Here is a 22,463-nt window from a genome sequence, read left to right on the forward strand (position 1 = left end):
ATACAGATTCCCCATTCCACGATTGGATGACATGTTGGACTTTTTTGACTGGAGCTTCTATCTTTTCGAAGATAGATTTAAAGAGTGGCTACCACCAAATCCATCTACGCCCTGGCGATGAGTGGAAAATAGCCTTCAAAACTAAAGATGGGTTATATGAGTGGAGGGTTATGCCTTTTGGCCTCACCAACGCGCCAAGTACTTTCATGAGGGTAATGACCCAAGTTCTATGGCCTTTCATCGACAAGTTCCTAGTGGTATATTTTGATGATATACTCATCTATAGCCGCAGCCAAGAAGAGCACCTTGAACATTTGAGACAAGTGATGAGAGTATTACGTGTTGAGAAGCTCCACATCAACCTCAAGAAAAGCTCCTTTATGCTGCCCAAGGTAATTTTCCTTGGTTTCATTATTTCTTCAAAGGGAGTTGAAGCTGAACCGGAGAAGATCAAGAGTGTGGTGGATTAGCCTATTCCAAAGACTTTGACTGAAGTTCAAAGTTTTCATGGTCTTGCCTCTTTTTACCCGCGGTTTGTTTGGAATTTCAGCGCCATAATGGCATCTATAACTGAGTGCATGAAGGGCAACAAAGCGCACTTTCAGTGGATGCCGACAGCAACTAAGGCTTTCCATCAAATAAAGAAGATGATTTAGGCACCTGTCCTACGCCTCCCTAATTTTGATCTGATTTTTAAAGTAGCTACTGATGCTTCACACATAGGTATTGGAGGGGTTCTTATGCAATCTGGCCATCCAATTGCATTCTACAGCGAGAAATTGAATGATGCTAAAAGAAGATATTCAACTTATGATTTGGAGTTGTATGTTGTTATCTAAATCCTAAAGCATTGGCGAGACTACTTGATTGGCAAGGAGTTTATTCTATTTTCAGACCATGAGGCCTTGAAATATCTTCACTCTCAACGCTCCATTAGCAATCGCCATGCTAAATGGATCTCCTACCTTCAAGGATTCACTTTTACCCTAAAGTACAAAGCTAGACAGGAGAACTAGGTTGCTGATGCGCTTAGTCGGAAGGCCATTTTAGTGAACAACTTTGCAACCCAAACCATTGACATGGAGCACCTTAAAGATGAGTATTCGTTTGATCTTGAATTTTCTAATATTTTTCAGAATTTGCAACAAGATGGACAAGATGCTAAATACTCTTTGCATGATAGCTATCTATTTTTAGGGACGCATCTTTGCATCCCCAACACCTCAATGAGGCAGCACCTTGTTCGTGAGCTCCATGGTGGCGGCATGGGTGGCCACTTTAGCAAAGATAAATCCTATGCGATGGTCGCTGACTTGTACTACTGGTCGTATATGTTGCGCGATGTGCAACATGTTGTTCAACAATGCCATGTTTGCCAAATAGCCAAAGGTGATAAACAGAACACAGACCTCTACACTCCATTGCATATTCCTCATGCTCCCTGGTAGCATATTAGCATGGACTTCGTCCTTGGTCTCCCTCCTACACGTGAGCAATATGACTCAATCTTTGTAGTGGTGGATCGTTTCTCCAAAATGACGCACTTTATTCCTTGTAAGAAGACCATGGATGCTAGCCACATAGCAAAGATTTTCTTCAAGGAAGTTGTGCGTATTCATGGCCTGCCTGAATCTATTGTGTCTGATCATGACGTCAAGTTCATGAGTTATTTTGGGAAGACCTTGTGGCTAAAAACTAACACTAAGCTGAAGTTTTCAATGGCCTTTCATCCTCAAACGGACGAACAGACCGAAGTAGTTAATAGAAGCTTAGGGAATCTTCTTTGTTGCCTTGTTCGTGATCATGAGAAGACTTGGCCCTCTATCCTTGATATAGCTGAGTTTGCTTACAGCTCTATTAACCGAACGACTGGAAGATCGATATTTGAGATAGTCCTTGGATTGTAGCCCAAGAGACTAATGGATCTAATGCCTTTGCCACTTCAAGCTAGAGTTAGCATTGAGGCTGATGAGTTTCTACGGCATATTACTGATGCGCATGCTGCCGTTCGTTGCCGTATAGCAATCAACAATGAAGGGTACCAAGCTGTTGCCAATCGTCATTGCAGATATGTTGAATTTCAACCCGGAGATTTGGTCATGGTGCCCATAGCTGCTGAAAGGTCCCTTCAAGTGCCAATCATAAGCTGCATCCAAGAAAAATGGGGCCCTTTAAAGCACTAAAGCGTGTTGGGACCAATGCATACATGATGGAGCTGCTACCTGACATGAAGATCAGCAATATATTCAACGTGGCAGACCTTACTCTTTATCTTGGGCATCATTCAGACGAAGGAGATTCTGCCCATGCTCTACGGTTGCCCCAATTTACCTCCCCTATAGAAGATGCCATTGAGGAAGTACTTGATGATAAGTATACTATGATGAGGGGTGGTAAGGGATTCTACTCTTTTCTAGTCAAGTGGAAGGGTCGCCCAGTCAAGGACAACACGTGGATCCACGCGGATGATTTCAGGCGCCTTGATCCTGAATTCTTTGAGGCCTACATGTCATTCCTCCATTCATCAAAGATGAATGATTCTAAGAGAAGGGGAGCTGATGCAGAAGCCAAGTTGTTTGGCAAGAAATATTCTAGGAAGAGTCTTGTGAAAAGGGTTGGTTCACTTCACCAATCGGTGGACCAACCCCATGGGCCATAGGGCCAACCAACTTTGAGTTGGGCCAGCCCAACTGGGCTGGGAGTTGCTAGGTCTCTCAAACCCAGAATCGTAGGGGTATAATTGTCATTTTTATGATATTTTTGTACTACAAGTGTGGACTGAAAGTTACTCTAGTGGTCTCCACCTGTGTAGCTAGTAATATCTTATATTCCAGAGTTTCTAATTTCTGCAAATTTAGTCAATACTTAGTTTCTATTTCTGTTTTTCTTGGGAAGCAAGTTTTACCCCTATTTCTGTTTTTCTTAGGAAGCAAGTTTTGCCCTTATTTTTGTTTCTTAGGAAGCAAGTTTTTTGCTCCTTTTTAATTGTAAGGCTGTTCTCAGCCACCCCACGATTTATCAAGTTGAATGAAAAGCTTTGGCTGCAAGTATGTCTTCTTCTCAAGTTTTATGTGACTTAAAGGGTTGAAGGAGCCTGGCTGGGAGAGCCAAATCCATCTATTCCAACCTTCTAATTTTTATAATCTCCATCTTCTCTTCCTTTCCATCGATCTCTTTGTGCTGCTGTGTTTCTATGGCTATTACAACCACTGTGAAGACCATCCGAAGGCTGCTGCTGTCATTCCCAGTGCCCAAAGTATTGTTGTTGTTGCTGCTACTGTTGTGACCAATCGATTGAAGGCTACTGCTGAACCTGCAACTTGATTTGTTGATGCCACATTTGAACCATGTATCTCCATATCCATCCATCAAACCCTGCTGGGTTTTGACCACCATTCCATCACATCACCTACTCCACTTGATTCCTCTTTTCCTTCCATTCCACTTCACCTTCCACTTCCCTCGATTTCCCCTTTATCCCCTTTCCACTGGCTGGTTTGACAAAACTCTTAACCCCCTAATTTCTGGTTCAACCCCTAATCTGAGTTTTGTATTGTTGGTTATTCCTAGGTTATTTGGGACTAATTCCCTTCTGAATTGGTCTTACATTAACTAGTGATGCAAACAATGTTTCAACCATGACAGTTGATGCTTGGAGCGGATTGTTCTCTTCTGGCTGGGGATTATCTCCTTCTCTCCCCCATCCTCCATCCCCTTCCCATCCCCAGGTTCCTGTGGAGTTGGGATCCTAGTGTAGGATCTACACGCCATGGATGACATAAGATCCAGGGGGAGGATACCGACGTGAGAAGATCTAAACCCATTCCTATAGTATTGTTCTTCTCCCCTTTTGTAGCCCTGAATTTTTTTTTATCACTATTGTATAGTTGGGGAAAGTTTTGATAGATGTCTAATCCATATGATCTGTTGTGTTCCTTATGTTCAAATCTACATAATCCAAGAGTGCTCTAATAGTTAATTTGACTAGATCAAACCTCCTCATGGTTAATTTGACCAGATCAAACCTCCTATGAGCTTATCTTCCTTCTCCTTCTTCGAGTGAGGAGGGAGTGAAGCTAAGGTTGCTTCACATGTGAAAGAAAAAAATGGGTTAATATTAAAGACAACAAACAAAAAATATAGGATTTTGTTTATTTGTAAACCAAACTTATGATCTATGAATAGTATATAATCAAATTAAAAAAACCCAAAACACGGTGAGTTTCACATGATTCGGGCAAAAATATAGAGTCAATAAAAACTAGGATGGACTCCGACTTGGTGTGGACATTTCTCACACCTAGATGAGTCACTATTGACCAAGTTTCATGTTTTTTTACTTGACTCGGGCGAGTCATCCAAATAAAAACCAAAATTTCCAACTATGAAATATAGAGTAATGCTTACATGTCTTTAGCCCAAAGAATTTGCCAAATGACAAAACAAAGCTATGAACAAGAGTGCAGATTGCAAGAACAAATACAGACAACTGATAAAATACACGAAGGGAAAGTATTTGATCCTAAAACTCTCTTCTTCTTCTCTTTTTTTTTTGGGGGGGGGGGGGGGGGGGGGATAGAAATTTGACCCTATAACTCAACATGTGGCTAATCTTTACCTTAGCCTACCTATCCAATGGTTAGAATTGTCCACATCATCCTACTATCTGACACAAAATATTGGACCAATGGACCGTGAAAACGAAAATAAACCTTATTGAAACCATTAAATGCCGAGTTTAGATGCCATTATGGCTTATAAGCCCTACACCTATATAAAGATGTTATTAGTAATTCAAATTTAGGTTGTGTTTTGTATGCATTCTTGGAATGAATTCTAAGTCGATTTCGCATTCTCATACCATAAAAACACCTATTATTATCATCCTTTTCTCACAAAAAAACTAACTATTATTATCATCCGAGAATGCGAAATTGACCTAGACTGCATACCAAAAACTGCCTTAAAATCATTATTGGTAACATATAAGCAAGCACATAAGAAACACCATATAACATCTCGCAAGTGCCAAAGAAAACAAAAAAAAAAAGTCAAGACTCCAATGCCTGAAATAAAAATACAGAGTAGTGGATTTATTCATTTCTTTCCATAAAATCGCATCCAAAACCAATGCCTTTGTGCGCATTTTTATTGGGAACTGCGCTAGTGCAGGTGATATACTACCGGTTAGCGTTCTATTGCCCAATAAAAAAATAAGGGATCTACACAACAAAATCACAGCTTTCAGTTTTTTTTTTTTTTTTTTTCACAAATCTATCTCAGAACAACAGCCAACTTGCTTTGCACCAATTCTCTTACATTCCACTGCAGCCACAAAAAGTAGAAGACAAATTACTGGTTACCATGTCATTATTTTCCTAAGAAAACTTTAAAGCGATATGAGTTCTCCAAATACCTGCAACTGATTAATCTCCTCATCTGTAAGTGAGCGTTCCATTGACCGATATGCTATCCTATAACAATGACTTGTCATTCCTTTCTTGTTGGTAAAATTGTCAATCAACTGCACCTGACAGTATACATAACTTCTTGTTTAAATAAAAAACCCACAAAAATTTTACTTAAGCCCGAGAAAGGGAAAAAATACACTCACTAATAAAAAACACAAATAGTCACAGAATAAATTGAACAATCTCTTAGGGTTTTAGTAAGCATTAAAAGAAATATACAGAAAAATATTGCTAATAGGAAGAAAGAGAACAATATTAATCGGTAGCCCTCAATTGTTGAAAGAATACCGTTTACAGGTCCCATACATTATATACGCCAGGGAAGTAAAAGGAGTTCAAATGTGTATGGTACTGGAGGTTAACATATTGTCACAGAGACCAACCCCAAAGAAGCATACTATCATCAATTATCTACGGTAGCAGCAAATTTCAAGACTCCTTGACAGATGGTATCCCCAGGGTCATGTATGACATCTCTGCCAACTAAGGCCCATCTCTTGATCATGCAAAACCAGAACCATTCATTTCAAGGAGGTGGATCCCTGAGGAGGGCTAGTTGGTTCAACAACAGGCTTTGATATGTTGGTGCTAGGTGCAAAGAATTGCTGAAAGGAAGCAAGCAAGACAAAAATGAAAGGATCAAACAAAATCCGCAAGCAAGGTACTGAAGTCCTGCAGGCTCAGTTCCTCCCACATGACTACAACCAGTCACTCTTCTCCCAGTGTTGATCTGTTAACTATGCCACCAAATTTTTAGGATTGTCTGAACATAGTGACCTTCCTGAAACTGAATACCTAAGCACTGCAAGGCTTACTAGTGTCCTAAAACACCTTGTACATGAGAAGGTAGGAATGCAAGAATCTTGGTACGAGATCTCGCCATTTCAAAATGTCGAGACGAGATGAAAGTCGAAATGTAAAGTTACAATGTCTTGGCTGAGATCTCGGTGGTTTTGGTCATCTCGGTGGAAAATCTTGATATACAGACACCTATTTATGCAAACCTTGGTATACATACACTTATTTATGCCAGAAACCAGGACATACACTTATTTATCCCTAATATCATTTAAGTAAATGTTTTTATATTTCATTTACTTAAGATATCATAAATAAGCAAATACCCCCCTATTTGAATCCAATAAAAATAGTTAAAAAAAATCAAATTCCAAAAGGATAAAAAGTCAACCCTCCCAGTTCAAGAACAAAAACTAGCTTTTCGACGGTAGGTGCAATTTTCAATTTTCTAATGCTGGGGTTTTTCTCAAATCTAAAAATTTCATAAATCTTAATATGGTAAAATATTGCTAAAAACCAGAAGTACAATAAAATATTCATTTGTTTTGATGCCCAAAAAAATTATCTTCATTTAGAGCGATTTTGACAACATGCACACACTAAATTAGGTTTGACCGTACATAACTTCTTCAATATAAATCCGATTTAAGCAATCTTGGACTTGTTGGAAAGTTTTCAAAACAAAGCAGGAAATAGTGGTAGAACAGAGAAAGAAGGAGAAGAAGAAAACCTATCTCAGGTCTAGGGAGTCCCACCCACTCTGTCTCTCACAGATTGTTAAGGCTAAACAGCACTCAATAACTTCAATTAATCAAATCATATCTGGTTCTACAGCCTTACATTTCTTATATAGACTGACATATAAACTCCTAATCAAACTATGAAACTGAAAACCAACTCCTAGTATGAATAGGAGTATTACAATGTAACTGAAATAAAAAACACAACTAATAACTAACTATTCTTACTTGAACTAGGAATGAAAATAAGCTACTACGAAGCCTAATACCGTATGTCTACCTTGTACCTGCATTTTAGGCCCATTAAAGTGGCTCTTTACAAAGAAAATACAAGGAGAATCAAAGGCTCAATGCGTACACAACCCAACCCAAGGCTTATTTCCACTAAAATAAGTCCTCTAGGTGACTTATCTGCATCACAAACCCCTATAGACCAGCACTGTCCAGATCCGATCTTATTTTAACCTTCATTCTTGTGCAGATATGCTGGGGGCATATTGGACATGTTGTTGGCTCAATGGACCCCACCACAAGTGTCTGGTACATAAACTCACCCTCCTTAAACCAACATGACAACAAACGGATCACTTCTTGATCCCATCATCTTGTTGGCAGAGAAACATTTTTTCATCATTCAGAAGGTTAATGAGCATTGAGGAATGTTGATGTGTATAGCACATTGACTTGCCCTTCCTAGGACAAACCAATCTTGATCAGATCCTATTACAATCTCTATGGTACTGTTAATACATTATGAGTAGTAAGTGAAGTTGAGAAATGTGTTAATACATCAGCAACCATTCCTAAACTGGTTTATCAGGATCCATCTAGATTAATATTGTCCGTCAATAGAACAGGGTAATTTTGGTCACTTCAAAGATAAGCGAATCTCATACATGTGGCTACTACATCCTAAATGCATGGTATAATCGTATAAGTTTATTTATGAAATTTAAGTAAATGAAGAGAAAGGATTCCAAACTAGTATTTATAATTTGAAATCCTGAACTTTGGCAAAGGTGGGCAAAATGTTAGAATTTATGTAATAAGGGTACTTTAGTCACTGGTTCTATGTGATGCTATGTAAGGTTGTAATTTTACTTTTTACCTTTTACCTCCCTAGGGAGGCATATGTAATTTCCCTTTAATGGTTAATGAATAATATAGGGGAGAGGAGTCGTTTCTGTCTCCCAACGGTTTTCTTTCAACTCTTCTTCTCTTCTCCTCCTCTCTTCCCAGCTCTTACTCCTTGTTCCTTGTTCGAATCAATCCATACCTGGTTTCTAACTCAAAACACTTCGAGTCTTCCACTTCCACCAAAGTTTAGTAATCGTTGTATTAAAAACATAAGGTTCTGCTTATAGCTGGCTAATGTTTGAAAGTACTGAAATTTATGAAAGTCACGTAAATATCATGCCAGTTCCAACAGAAGTGAAGCATGTTAACCAACTAAAGTTGGTAAAGACAAACTCTTGAGGCGATGTTGTAAGTGTTTGAAAGAGAATCCTTGTCAAGCGATAATCATCACTATCCTGGGCAACATGGTGAAGTTGAAAGCAAACAGTGCCATTTTATGGAGATTATGCAATGTGTATCAATCTTTTCAGTATCATCTTTGAGCCAAGGCAACCACTGTGGTTGTTTATTTAATTAACAAGTGCATACTCCAATACTAATGATATCAAATAGATATCACCAGTAGACTCCCTCCATTATCAGGAAATGGCTGGAAAAGAAAAAGATGAAAATAAGGAATGGATGATCTCTCAGCCAGCAAGATACATTAATCTGACGGACTCCATATCAACTTCTACTTGCAGTTTTCCGAAATATCAAGCATGTAGTCTTTGGGTTGGCAATCTATTACTTGTTCGAAGTATAAGGCTTTTGGACAGTAAAAATAAATTGGAGCTTGATGACCAAAAAAAAATGGAAAAATGTCCAACAGCACTACAACAGAAAATTTAGCGGTCTAAAGAACATCTTATTACATACCTCCTCCACAAGATCCCCAGCAACTCCTCTGACAACTTCACACAAATTGTTCTCAGTAAAAGAGTCATTGATCCAGAAACTCAAGTCTTTGTAACAAGGAGGAAACTGCAACAGAAAATTATCATAAGTTGCTAGTGTGTAATGGTAAAACAGGATGATGCCACAAGGCTTCAGTGCACTTGAACAAAACCGTAAATACAACTACTATAATTTTTTAACCACTGAAGTTCTATCCTTTTGAAGGATGTAATCCTTATCCTTTACATAAACAAGAAATTAAATCAAGTTTACCACTCAGTTCTGTTTCCGGTAGCAATCACCCTCAGAAGTGCCTCCGTAAAACATTTTTGGATGTAAATCATGAGAGACATATACTACTTGTACAACAATAATTGTTATATTATCCATGAGGAAGGATATACATAACTCATACCTTGGAAAATGGCTTGAACTTGACCCCAAGCTGACCTTCAGAAAACTGCAAGAAAGAAGCTCACAATCAGGTGAGTTACAGTGTATTAAAGCTTTGGGATTTCAATTATCCATAGAATTATATTTTAATTATAAAAATACTCAATGGGGAGCAGAACGGAGAACGAATAAAAATGCTTTAAATGAATTCATGAAATACTTGGGAGGTAAACCGCTCATCGGTCAACCAGAAAAGCCGAATGTCTGGTATCTCAAATAAAACCATTGCAAGCCGCTCCAATCCAAGTCCAAAAGCCCAAGCAACATTATTAATTTTACCACTTCTCTTTAATATCTCCTGCTCCATCACCCCACAACCCAGAACCTCCAGCCATTTCTCCTGAAATAGCTTCCAACATTAGTAATGGTCAAGATGTTCAAGTGTTCAACAAGTGAAAAAGTTCTACGAGATCAAATCCATGTGAGACAAGTATTATAGAAGTTCGACTGGAAGATGTGCATGACCTACTTATTCCAATAACTTCAATAAATGGTGATTTCACATAAGACTGGCATGTTGTCAAGTCTCGATATGTATTGACCAGATGGGTCTGATACATATCAAGATTGGCCATGTCATTACGATACATAACCGATACAAAAAGATATTTATGCATAGAACTGTATCGAACTGATACATGCCAATGTGGTATCAATACAATCGATACACAGGTTACCAAACCTGAAAATTCTAGTGTTTGAAAGAAAACTTCTTCCTACTCTGATTGTTTTTGGCCAAAACCTAAGTGAATCACATCTACACTCAAAAACAACCTAGAAGAAGTGCTTTAAACAACCAAAAATTTGGACTTGCCAATGAAGAATTGAATCACATCGATTTTTATTTTCAAGTCTTCTTGCTTAATTGCTTCTTATCACTTATTAGTAAATTTCATATTGCATTCACCAATGAAGATTTGAATCACATAGATGCCACAAAGAAAGAGGTAACTTGACATTGGTTGGATATCATTATTTGTTATTTACAATACGATGCTTAAAAACACTAGTTTTGCATGTATCATAAGCACATTCATGCATATCAAGCATTTCTTACTGTCTCTCTGATATATCTCCGGGACGTATATAAAACCAGGCTAACCAGCTTCCCGATACCAATACTTGACACCTAAAAGACTGGTCTAATACATAACAAAAAGAAATCCAACAAATATACAACACTATAACATTCTTAAATGCTGTTCACAACCAATTACTTCAAAATTACTGTTTGTAACCCTTGTCATTTTTGACAAATTCAACTAAATTACAGATCTAGCAATAAATTTTACAAACAATTTGGTTGCTCAGTAGAAAATCTTTGTAGGGAAGAAAGAGAAAATGAGGAGGAAAAGAACAAGAATGGAACATCCCTTGGAGATACCATAAAAATATGAAAATAAGATAAAAATCTTTATTTACCAAAAAAAAACAAAAAAAGATAAAAATCTTTTATTGTTTGATGCAGCAAATACATTATAACTTCAAGCAATGTATACCCAGATAGTCTCATCAGCAAGTGGTCTATATACAAGGTGAACATGATGGCAACTGAACTAGCTCAGTTTCTAAGGCCTTTTATTATCGTAGACAAGACCTAGGAATGAATCCCACCTTCACCCTTTGCATAATATGTGCTCCCTTGTGTTCCTCCCCTCCCCCTTGTAACCCAACCCCAAGGTGTGCAGACCATAGTTCTAAAACTCACCAAGATCTCAATATCGCGAGGAAAACTCGAGGATATCGACCTGATCGAGATCTCAATTCTGCATGGTTTCGATAAAATCAACTGAAATTTTGGTGGGATTTTGGTACACTTTGTACCGTCCAGCCAAAATGGTACAAACCACCTTATAAATAAACAGGGTCTCAACGCATTCTTCAAAATTTCGAAGAAAAATCGACAGTTTCGTGGGTTTGGACCTAGGGAAGGGGGGAAAAGCTTGGATCTTGATTTTTTTTTGCCACATCATCACTCAATACTATTGGGATACACTACTAGGGGTTGCCACATCACAACGAAGAGATCGATCGCTACCATCTACAGGGCAGCTGTGGAGGACTACTCTGGTTTCTTCTCGAACACTATGACGTGACATTCATATGTCATGCAGACAGAGGACAAAGCAAATCGGCTCCATCGGACCATGAGTGGACTCGATCCAACACGTCATAGTTCATATCAGTAAGCAGTTACATACTCAAAGTTTTGTATTGTTGGGACGTGGAAGACTAGGGTGTCTATGACTTATGTATTGTTCACTATACTTGGGTTGGTGGTCTATGTAATCAGTAATATGCATTATTCACTGTACTTTGTAAGAGAAACTTTAAATCTTTAACTATTTCTTAAATAATTATTCAATATTATGTGTCTCTATCCATTATTGCATAATTTACCAGTTTTACTTGACAATTATATCTCACAGCACTCAAACAATGTGTAGAATAAGCAATATTACATTAAGGATTCGACGTTTACTGCCAACCAAGGGTGCAAATCCAAAACACCAAATTGGGTGTTTTTTTTTTTTACCATTTGAAGATTTAAATATGTTTATTAAGTATAAAAAAGCTTCCCTTAAAGTTTTGGAGCCAACTATGGCCATTTGCCCACCGAAACATCAAAGTGAAACAAAAGAAAAAAAAATTTTACACTGTCTCGCCAAGATCTCAAGATCTGGGTTGTCTCAACCTGGTCGAGACGAGTTCTTGAACCTTGGTGCAGGCTACCATAGATGAAAGCAAAACCAATTTCAATAGAGGGTTTTAAAAAATGGTGAAAACACAGATTTTACCTGGGAAAAACAAAATCTATGTCAAAAGATTGCACATAACACCCAGATGAGCTAAATCTGGGCTGTGCCTCTTTCCTCTTACTTTAATCTTTAATCTTTCATTTTCCTTTTTATTTTCCATCTTTCATCTGTCATTTTCCTTTTTCTTTTCTCCTCTCATTTACCATCTCTCTTTTTTCCTCTTTTCTCCATCTCTTCATTCCCCTTTTTAACTCAGTTTTCCCTACTTTGTTTTGTTTGGATCCATGTAGCCGACCCCATTAAGTTGAGATAAGGCTGAGTTTGTTGTTTTGTTGTACCCAGATGATCCGAATGTCAAATGATCTAACTCTATTGATTGAACTATTAGAACTGTTCCAAGACCGCTCTGGTTAATGATTAACGTAAAGGTGGAGAAAAAAGCAAATTTACCATGGCTTAAATGCTTAATGCAGATGACCTCTCTTTTTTTCTCTTTTTTTTTTTAACTCAGCTTAATTCTCTGATCTAGACACCTGAACCATAATAGTCAACCCATGACCAACACCCTTTTAAGGTAGATTAACTGGCCAGGATTTAACACTGATTGTGCATGCTCAGCATGACAGCATGTCCATTGGTTCCCTAAAAGGAAAAGGGAAAAAAAAATGATGGATGATTGTGCTTTATAGAGAAGGAACAAAGATCTACATTTTTTGACAACCATAACTTTTGATAGCACAGAAACAACATTGGTTCCCTAAAAGGAAAAGGAAAAAAAAATGATGGATGATTGTGCTTTATAGAAAGGAACAAAGATATACATTTTTTGACAACCATAACTTTTGCTAGCACAGAAACATACAAACAGGTAATACTGTACTAGCACATTTAAGCCCCAACAGAAAACATGAGAACACTAAACCAAGCTTCTAAAATAATAAGTATATGCAATATTAGCATTGAGTCATTGACAACGACAAATCTGTTGTTGAGTATGCTATTTATGTACAGGTGACAAGATTCGACAATAGACCTGAAAATTTATTTCTAGTTCAAAGGATGATTAGTGAATGGAAAATAAGAATCAACCCAGCGCATTTCTACAGCCCCTGCAAGTTTCAACAGATTTTTGGTTCAAAGTGCTTCAAAAAATTATGTATGTTACATATAATATTAAAATCCAATACAACAGCATAAAGTATATTTTTGAATGAGAAGTTTTCACTCAAAGTTACCAAATAAATGTTTCGCCAAACCCTCAAGGCATTTCTTTAGATCCCCAGCAGCGTAAGATGTGGCATCCATGCCAGAAGCCTCCCACTCATCAGGGGAAAATACACGAACACCTTCCATCTGCACAGTTAGGATACAAAATCATCACTAAACAGAAAAAAAAGAAAACCATCCAAAGAATACTTTAGTTGCTACTTGCTAGAATCAGACATGAAAACCTGATGGAATACGGGATAATGAGTTGAGTCGATAGAATCCCTTCTATAAACATCTCCAGTTACAAGGAAATGAGTGTGTCCTTCTGTCAATATATCTGCCTGATGAGCACTCGTATGACACCTCAAGACAGTCTCAGGATCAATATAGTATGTATCATTGTAGCTCCTGCTCACATGATCATCAGGAACCAAGACATCATCAAAGTTCTGCAAGAAGCAAAGTTAGCATTACAACTATGAACAATATGACCCACATATTTTAAGACACAGCAACATCAAAGCTTCATATCTTAGACTTTGTTCAGGTTGCAGACAAGGAGCAGCTAGCCCTTGTTCGTGTGCTTTTATTTGTATCATTCTACAAAACTCATGGTCGAGTTTTTCTCAACAATGGGGGAATTGGTGCAGGAGCACTTCCTTGGATTGGCCCAAACTCATTGGGGAGCCCAGATGGAGATGAACTGGGTCCAATTTGGGTTTTGGTCTAGTAGGATATTAAAGGATTTTATTGTATTTTGGGATTCTTTGTAATATTTAATTGGGAATTTTAGTTAGAGTTTGATACGTAGGATTTCAAGTTTCCTAATTACTTTAATTTCCCTATTGAGTTAGTTTCCTAGTTGATAGTTAGTTTTTATTTTTAGGAGTCATTTATTTCTATTCATATATGCTTGTAATCCTCATCATGGGAGTAGAGTTGAAGAATGAAATGAATTTGTTTAAGTGAAGCCTGCATGGCCTAGGGTAGTTTGACTGTCATTCTCCCCCCTCTCTCTCTTCTCTTCCCCCTCCTTCCCTGTGAGATCTTTCTCTCCTCCTTCCTTCTTCATCTTCTCTTCCTTTCCTATTTTCCTGTTCATTCTTCTATTTTCTGTTTCTGTGTCGTTACCCGGTAAAAGTCGTAATCTTGGCTGAATAGAGAGAGCATTCAATCTCTCTCATTTCCTGTTCTGTGAGCTTCAAGATCTAGGGATTAATTCCTTCCCCAGGGGCAACCTTAACCCTAGAACCCTACCTCTTTACTTCCCCTATCATGGGATTCTTACCTTGAATATCAGACCAGGCCTGCAACTACCAGACGTCTAGCACTATCTTTTATTTCAGGAATTTATCCTAGGGTCATGCTTGCTTGTTGAAGCTTCTTTGGGTTCTCCATAGGGCTGGTGATCACTAACTTGCTCGTAGGATTTCCCGACGTTTGAAGCTCCATGTGGAAAACCAGATTGAACGCAAGGGAATACGCCACCGCCATTCTTTGTTTTGATTCAAGGTTTAAGACAACCTCCTCTCACACGAGCTATCAATTTTGTTATCCACTTTACATTAATACCCCCCACTTCACTCTTAATCTTAACTCATAGTTGTCAAGGCGCCGCCTAGGCGTCCAGGCGGTTTTGTTGGGGCCTAGGCGACCTCCGCCTTATTGCAAGGCGCCTTGCTCTGGTTTTTATTGGTATTGAACCCGGTATTGGCCCTTATTTATGCCAAATATCATTTAAGTAAATGTTTTATATTTGGTATTTCATTTACTTAAGATATTATTCATAAATAAACAAATACCCCCTATTTGAATCCAACAAAATTAGTTAAAAAATCAAATTTCAAAAGGATAAAAAGTCAACCCCCAGTTCAAAAACAAAAATTGGATTTTTTACCGTAGGTAAAATTTTCAACTTTCTAATTTTGGGGTTTTTCTCAAATCTAAAAATTCTATAAATCTTAATATAGTAAAACATTGCTAAAAACCAAAAGTGCGGTTAAATTTTCATTTGTTTTGATATCTAAACAAATATTTTCATTCAGAGCGATTTTGACAGCATTCATGCATACCAAATAAAGTTTGACCGGAACATAACTTCTTCAATATAAATCAGATTTAAGCAATTTTGGATTTGTTGGAAAGCTGGTTTGTGCTCTACCTAATACTAAAAGTCTCATGTAAAAATAAAATCATCTAGTTAGTCAAACTTCTTAGAGAACAAGAAAATTTCTCTAAACCGAGAACAATTTAATTACTTATAGATAAGATCATATTTTCCAAGAACAGTATAAACCAAATGTATGTTTGATTGTTTCAAACTTCCAATAAATTGCTTCTTCAGTTCTGTTGTCTTCTAGTTCTATGTTGATTTTTGATGACTTGATGTGGCTTAATATTGATTTTTCATGACTTGATGTGACTTAGTGTGGTTTAATGTTGATTTTTGATGATATAAGATATATATTGTAGCATACTAAAATATTGTAGCATACTAAATAATGTTAGAAAAGGGGGCAATAAAAAATAACACTTGGGGCGCCTTGGTCGCCTAGGCAGGCGCCTTGTCGCCTAAACGCTTAGACACCCCTCCAGCGCCTTGGGTCGCTTTGCCGCCTTGACAACTATGATCTTAGTTAGTCATACTTTAGTCCTATTCCAAAACTACCTGTACTTAACAACGCATACCCCAATTGTCCCAAAGCCTTTTGTCTCTTCTCAAAGAAACCTACATTGTTTACGTCATTTACAGCTTTGCCATTCCTTTCAGTTGTTGAGCCGTGTGTTACTTGGGTGGCCCCATAAGCGAACCGAAAAGTGTATTTGACCCAGGTTCCACATCAAACAGTTATCAAGAAAAGAAGTTTTAAATACCAATTATCTTTGTATTCTACTTTCATCTATCTTAGAACTGAGCTTAACAAACATTGTTCAAATTTTGGGTTGAAATGGCTGAAATTTCATGAAATATTTTGGTTTCAAGAAGCCTTGAAATGAAATAGGGGTTGACTTTGTAGGTATACTAGATCTTGACCAAATTTAGGCATATCGGCTTAAATTCATTCATTTCAGTCACTTCGGCAAAATTTCGACACATTTTGGCAAACTCTTGAGCTTCCGCTCCCTTTCGCTTGAAAACTAAAGAACTACTAGAAAACCTCAATTTTTTTTGGCAAAGTCCTTCATTTTCCTACTGAAACAAGACTTGATGGTCAGCTGTGGAGTATCCACTTCAACATTTGAAGCATCATTTGGCCAAGTTTCCTCAAATCTCAAATTTTCCACCATAGGGCTGTTGTGATATACTTTGAAAGATTCTTCAGGCAGAGTATGACATGCCCGCCATATGCCATAGGGTTCAAAGCCAAACTATCACTTTGGGTGTTCTTTCTTCCAATCTAATGGCTGCCATATGTCACAGGTTCAAAGCCAAACTACCACTTTGGATGTTCTTTTTTCCAATCTAATGCTTTAAAGTAAACATACTTAATACACAATCCCTATTAATTCTCTATGGCAACACTTTTGACAATGGTGTACTATTAAATGGTTTTTCTTTATTCTTAATACATATTTCAACTGCTTTTATTTAATGTTGTGTTTTCTAGTACTAAATTATGTGTAGAATTGGTTATATAAGAGAAAGGATACCGAAACAACAACAACTCATCCTTATCCCAACTAAATGGGGTTGGCTAGAAAGGATACCGAAACATGTAGCATAAAATACCAACATAAGATCCGAAGCCAAACTACCATTTTGGATGTTTGTTTAATTAGGGTTTCCTTGAAGTTTTGGACAAAAATATGGTCATTTGACCACCAAAGTGACCAACCAAAATCCAAAATATTTGGTTTCATAACCCGGGCCAAAATCGAAATCTCGAATATAGTAACAAGTAAAGCCAACTGCATATCAAAACATCAAGATGGGGGAAGTAGAGGGGTTGGACTACAAACAGAATATGCAATCCAAATAGTTAATTAAAAACCAAGAGACTCCACATGCAAAAGATACAAGCTAGTGATAGGGCATTTAAATGTGTATAAAATATAGAAAGGGAATTACTTTCACAAAACATACCTGTTTTGCAGAAACAATAGGGCAGAGATCATCAAATTTATCAAACTTTCCCAAGTAATTGATGTCAAAATAATTGTAAATGGCATTCTTCAGAATACCAATTGGATGGTGATTCCTCCTATGAAGTTGCATACCCAGTTTAGAAAATATTGTATCTGGAACGTTGTTGGTAGGATCATCCCTCACCACATCTACAAAACCAATCATTACAATTTAAATGAGCTCAAAATATTTAGATGGCAGAAGCTTATTTATGTTAACCATACTAAACAAAGCATGAATAGGAAATAAATAAGTAAATCAAGAGACTGCGATCATAAAACCACTACTTAGCAAGGTGGACATCTTACCATCTTTCACAATCTTGACTCCGCCAATCTCTAGTACAGATGCAACAGGTTGTCTCCATTTCTGATGCGGGGGCTTAATTGCAGAGTGAGCAGAAGATGAAGTGGAGGCAGAAGCTAAAGGCGTAAGGATGTAGCTTCTGACACAAGACCTATGAAACAATAATGAAGACTTGCAGAAAGTGGAATGAACAACTGAGATTGCCATGGAGAGACCTCTTAAGCTTGTAAGGACCTAAGATACGCAAATATGAGTTATTAACCAAAGGTTAAAAAACCACAATTATAACATACAAACAGGTAGGCTCAAACACCACCGTTATAATATAAAAATAGCTGAGAATCTACAAACTCACAGGGGAAATCAATAATGAGTCTTCAATTCATTGAAGATATATTGAAGACATGATACAAACAGGCAAAAGGCTCCAATGAAAATGTGTTTGGCGTGCAATCCGGGATTTCAATCTTGGAGAAGAATCTAATGTAGTCATAGATTTGAATTGTCAAACTAGGAACCAAACCAGGTGAAAATTGGCTAATTTAGGGTTAGGGTTTAATGGGATTTAGGGTTTTGAGGTTAGGGTTAAGGTTAGATATTAGGTTTGATTATTCCAGTGATGATTTAACTGAAGAAAAAAAAAAACAAACAAGGGACTGTTGGACAGAATCAGCATCAAGGTTTTAGAGAAAAAGGATAAAACTAGGGTTAGGATTTAGAAGGGGAAAATAGGGTTAATGGCATTTGGCTGTGCAGAAGTGTCCCATCTTTGGACCGAGTTCTCCAATGGAACAGGGGAGTACTGGATCTATATATGGGAGGATTCTCATGGCTGGTTAGGGCGGGGATAAATGTAGAACTTGGAAAAGAAAAGGGGAAAAGGGGATTCTAGGGTTTGGGGATTTGAACTTACTTGTTGATGATGAATAAACCTTGAGATTAGATTGATTAACTGTAGAATAGTAATGGATATGCAAAGAGAACCAAAACAAACCACCTGGGCTTTCCACCGCAAATGTGTCAATCGGATCGAACACCGATTCCTTCAAACCATCCACTCGGGCTTCCCACCTCAAGGGGTCAATCAGATCAAACACAAGAAAAATCTTCAATGGAGAAGAAGAGAAGAGCAGCATAAACCTTTTCTTTAATCAAAAATTCGTGTTCAATGCTTTGTCCCCTTTCAACCTTATATTAAAGACTCAAAAATATACTCAAGCACTAAAAAGGAAAGAACTAACCCAATCCTTAATAACCTAGACTGACTAGGAAACTGAAATACTGAAGGAAATAGACTCAAAACATGGCTGTACTTATAGAGTCCTAATCCAGCCCAACTTACATTGCTTAAAAGCAAATAAAAGAAAACTATTAAAATCACTTAAGTTGAACCAGCTTGGACCCGGTTCAATTTAAAAACAAAAGACTTCAAAAATAACAATAAGTATGGAAACTAAACTAACTAATCCCGTATGCAACCTTATTACCCATAGTTTAGGCCCATAAAAGTGGTCTATTACATTGAAAACCCATGGGATCAAAGGCCCAACATGTATATAACCCAACCCTAGACTTATTCCCATTAAAATAAGCTTCTTTTGGTGATGTATCTGCATTAGAATCCAAGATGAATTCTGGTTGCAATGTTGTTTGGTTACTATTTTTATGGTTCTGTAATCTAGGGACCTTTGGTACTATAAAAAAGCATTAAAAGAGCTCAAGGGGCAAGTTCTAATAGTCAGTGGAGCTCAATAAATAGTATATTAGGCAATTCTAATCCCTTTTTTTTTTCTATTTGTTTGATACAATGAAGAAGAGGTGGGAAAAGATAGACAACTGCACAACTGTCCTCTTACACCTTTTAAGAATGTTTGGATTGTTAAAGCAAATATAATACGCTCCAAAGAATTACTGTAAGCATTCCCAGCATTTTTTAATCTTAGTACGAAACCTTCATATATATCAAACAAAACTTAAAACAGCAATATGTTATGGCTTAACATGAAATTCAAATTTAACTTTTGACAGCAATATAATCTACATTTACAGAGCATTCAAACATACCTAACAAACTTCAACATTTTTTAGGGTTTTATTTCTTCAAGCAAGTCCTCAAGAAGGTGAAAAGATGGATAGAGGAAGACCATGAACCCGCCAGTCATACGTTGTGGGATAGAGATGGAAAAACAAGGAGGGGAAGAAGAAAACCATGCTAAAATGAGAAACCATACAAATTATGAACAAAATATCAGATATAAAGAAGTATATTCATTAAAAAAAACAATGCTATAAACTAACAGGCATAATAACATATCATTAAGAAGCAGAATCATAAAGCATACAATATTTAAGTATGTGGTAAACTATACTTACCTCAATGATGCCAAAACGAGTTCCTCCAAGTCCTCCACAAACCACGATATTTCAATTTTTCAACCCCCTATAAGTCAATACAAACAGTATAAGTTAGTGACATTTTAATAATCCCAATTGTCCCTCAGTAGCTCAGAGGTAGAGCGGTCGGATGTTGACCGACAGGTCGTAGGTGCAAATCCTACCTGGGGATATTTAATTCATTTTTAAAAACAATTTAATGGAAAACATAAAAATCAAACCAAAATGCTAACCTTTGGTAAGCTTTAAAACAACAAAATATACCATCAAGAGTAAAGTGAAGTAGTGAACTAGTTAAGTATCAACTATCAAAAATCAAAACAGTGAAACGTTGTATGATCTAAATTTTTGTACTACACATGCGTAGAGAGAATGGTTTTCCCCATGATATCTTATAAAGTTACTTTTATTTTTTCAATCAATTACTTCTGTCATTGATTAAAAAAAATGGAAGACATCCATCATCAACACTACCAGAACTCAAAAAAATACAAATACAGAGACCAAGCACGTACAAATACAAAGCACAAGCACCTAAAAGAAAAAAGGTGACGATACAAATACCCAAAGCCTCTGAATGGAAAGAGAATTAGCTAAGAGACAAGGAAGAAGACTAAATAATAGGCTTATTAATAGAACAATGCAGTATGGAAAATAAAGTTCTTTGTTGCGTGCATCTTCAAGATTGCATGAATCATAGTTTTCAAGGCGACCAAGGGAGTGGAGGGGCAGGGGCACCTAAGCATTTAGGCAACAAGGCGGCTGCCAGGCATGCTGCTGCAGATGTTCAGGGTTATATTGCACAATTGAATTACATAATCAAGGAATTGTAAGATAGCATAATCACAGAACTACAAAATCAGTGAATCACATAATCAAAAAAACTAATGAATCACATAATTACATGCTCACAGAATTAGAGACTCACATAATCACGGATATGTAGTCACAAAATCACTGTGGCAGCAGCCAAAGCCACCGGCCACCACTAGAATCCAGCCATATAAGAAGGCATAGGAGAATAATAGATTAAAAAATAAAATGCACGGAGACACGAAGAGGAAAAAGCCAGAAGAATAAAAGGGGGAAAAAATGCAGCAGCCAAAGCACCAGCCATCAAAGAAGAGAAATGGACTAAAAAGAAGACACGGAACAAAGAAGAGGAAGCAGAAGCTAGAATAATAAAAGGGGGGGAATGCGGGGGCAGAAAGAAATTTTAGACCGTTTCAGGCAGAAATGTGGTTTTCTTTTCAAAGGAAAAGAAAAAAGAAACAGGAGGAGGACGGAAGAAAGAAAGACAGTCAAGAAACATACCTGAAGAACTCAGCAGTTGGATGCGAACAGTGGCAGCGGAAGCGGCATCTGCATCGGCGTCGGCAGCAGCAACAAGCTCCTTCGAGTTCTCCTTCTTCCAGATGCGGCAGGTAGCTCCTTCCAGTTCTCTCTCCCTTATTTCTCTTCGTCTTTTTTCTTCTCTCCTTCCTTTCGATATCCCACCTTATCTCGTGGAGAATAGTTACTCTCCAATGACGTTAATCATCGGAGAAATTGCTTCCTCTTATAGCCAAATTACAGAAAAATGAAAACATAGAGAGAAAGATAAACAAATAACAAATAAAGGAAGAATGGTAGATTACACGTCACCATCTGGTTTTCAAACGAAACTCAGATCACCCCTGGTTTTTTTTTAAATTCAAATCACCCTTTCTACAGTGTGTTAGTCTGCTATTACTTATTAGTGTGAAAGAACTATTTTACCTTTGTACTAAAACATTAGAATTAAATTTACAATACTACATTTCTTTCATCTTCAACATTGGTCAAGGGTAGTTTAGGAATTTAAATTTATTTAACTGGCTAACATCATCACTTAACAGCATAAAACTAACAGTAGGGACTAATTTGTCATTTTGGGGTTCAAACTAGGGGGTGATATGAGTTGCGTTTGAAAATCAGGGGGTGACGTGTAATTTACCCAAAGAAAAAACATATATCAACTAGAGAACGGCATACACACCTGGTAGAGGAGACGAAATGCGGCTAATGCCTAATAGATGACAGACAAAGGAATCGAAGATTAAAGGAAGCTTCGAATATGCAAACGTTTGGCGCTTGCGAAGGGATAATGTGAGAGAGAGAGAGAGGGAAATGTAATGGGCATTACCGTATACGTGACTAGTGTTGTGGTATAGAG

At 37.3% G+C, this 22,463-nt stretch overlaps 1 pseudogene; it reads right to left on the reverse strand.

The window, feature by feature from the left end:
• Positions 1–5,059: 5,059 nt before the first annotated feature.
• Positions 5,060–18,142, reverse strand: LOC122639758 (annotated as a pseudogene).
• Between the last annotated feature and the right edge of the window lie 4,321 nt (positions 18,143–22,463).

This window comes from Telopea speciosissima, chromosome 9 (genome assembly GCF_018873765.1).
Source record: "Telopea speciosissima isolate NSW1024214 ecotype Mountain lineage chromosome 9, Tspe_v1, whole genome shotgun sequence".
NCBI classification, from domain to species: domain Eukaryota; kingdom Viridiplantae; phylum Streptophyta; class Magnoliopsida; order Proteales; family Proteaceae; genus Telopea; species Telopea speciosissima.